This window comes from Limulus polyphemus, unplaced genomic scaffold (assembly GCF_000517525.1).
Source record: "Limulus polyphemus unplaced genomic scaffold, Limulus_polyphemus-2.1.2 Scaffold6758, whole genome shotgun sequence".
Classification (NCBI taxonomy): domain Eukaryota; kingdom Metazoa; phylum Arthropoda; class Merostomata; order Xiphosura; family Limulidae; genus Limulus; species Limulus polyphemus.
This window is the reverse complement of record NW_013672368.1, coordinates 37,247-39,100: the sequence shown is the minus strand read 5'-3', so window position 1 is coordinate 39,100 and position 1,854 is coordinate 37,247. Positions and strand designations below refer to the sequence as shown.

General features: G+C 34.4%; 1 protein-coding gene across 1 annotated transcript in view; it reads right to left on the bottom strand.

Moving 5' to 3' along the window:
* LOC111089607 (Down syndrome cell adhesion molecule-like protein Dscam2) overlaps positions 1–1,854 on the bottom strand; it is a gene marked incomplete at its 3' end in the record, with an annotated part of 40,153 nt that overhangs the window by 6,469 nt on the left and 31,830 nt on the right. The gene's annotated exons all lie outside the window — the stretch shown is intronic.

Here is a 1,854-nt window from a genome sequence, read left to right as displayed (position 1 = left end):
CATGTTTGGTGGGACGGGGATTCGAACCCTCGACCCGCAGATTGCGAGTCGAGCGCCCTAACTACCTGGCCATGCCATAGGGTTTTTACCTATTACTAGCATGTAGCCCACCAGAAATGACGTGGCAAGTACTACCAACCCCACCCCATAGCATGCTCTAACCTCACATTTCATAGCTAACTAAAATAAATATATTAATAAAGCTTGACCAACAAAGAGGGATGTTATACTGTTGTGAACGCTTTCACGCTTATTTATTGGTAATGATCAACAATATATATCATCGCTTAGCAACCAAACTATTATGGGATGTTATAGGGTAGTTTTAACTATTATGGGATGTTATAGGGTAGTTTTAACTATTATGGGACTAGCGTATAGCCCGTCAAAAATGATGGGGCAAGTACTACCACCCCCACCGCCACCCCATACTATACCCTAACCTCACAGTTGATATCTAACTGAAATAAATAAATTTTACGAAATCAAGCTTGACCAGCAAAGAAACATAAAGAGGCAGTCAAACGTTTGTAAACTATTTTCAATGAGTCAAGCTAGTGAAAAACAACATGTATAACAACTACAAATATTTAGAAAAGCCAGTGAGTTTTGGTAACAATTAGTTCCAACAATGGCTTTTATGTCATGTTGCTTAGCAACAAAAGTATATAGGTTATACTTATATGTTAAGTGGGTTCAGAATACACACACCATTAACCTAATAACCAGAGCGAAGCCGGGTACGTTCGCTAGTGTGTTAATATTTCCTTATATTACAAAAACCGTTAAAAAGTAGGGTAAACTCTGCTACGTGTAAGTAACGTGCTAATATTTCTTTATATTACAAAAACCGTTAAAAAGTAGGGTAAACTCTGCTACGTGTAATTAACATGTTAATATTTCTTTATATTACAAAAACCGTTAAAAAGTAGGGTAAACTCTGCTACGTGTAATTAACGTGTTAATATTTCTTTATATTACAAAAATCGTTAAAAAGTGGGGTAAACTCTGCTACGTGTAACTAACGTGTTAATTGCGTTTTATATTTGGCAACATTTCTTAACAGACAGTGAATATTTTTTACTAGAACGATAACGCTCTGTTTAATAAGTTGTTTTAACTTACCTGTAACTGTCAGCTAATAACTAACTTATAGATAATCCTGGATTATAGTTATATTGAGTTAGTGCAGACAGGTAAAGATGTCTCCTGTTGTTTTAACTTGCCTGTAACTGTCAGCTAATAACTAACTTATAGGTAATCCTGGATTATAGTTATATTGAGTTAGTACAGACAAGTAAAGATGTCTCCTGTTGTTTTAACTTACCTGTAACTGTCAGCTAATAACTAACTTATAGGTAATCCTGGATTATAGTTATATTGAGTTAGTACAGACAGGTATAGATGTCTTCCGTTGTTTTAACTTACCTGTAACTGTCAGCTAATAACTAACTTGTAGATAATCCTGTATTATAGTGATTTAGTGCAGACAGGTAAAGATGTCTTCTGTTGTTTTAACTTACCTGTAACTGTCAGCTAATAACTAACTTGTAGATAATCCTGGATTATAGATATATTGAGTTAGTAAAGACAGGTAAAGATGTCTTATGTTGTTTTAACTTACCTGTAACTGTCAGCTAATAACTAACTTATAGATAATCCTGGAGTTATATTGAGTTAGTACAGACAGGTAAAGATGTCTTCTGTTGTTTTAACTTACCTGTAACTGTCAGCTAATAACTAACTTGTAGATAATCCTGTATTATAGTGATTTAGTGCAGACAGGTAAAGATGTCTTCTGTTGTTTTAACTTACCTGTAACTGTCAGCTAAGAACTAACTTATAGGTAATCCT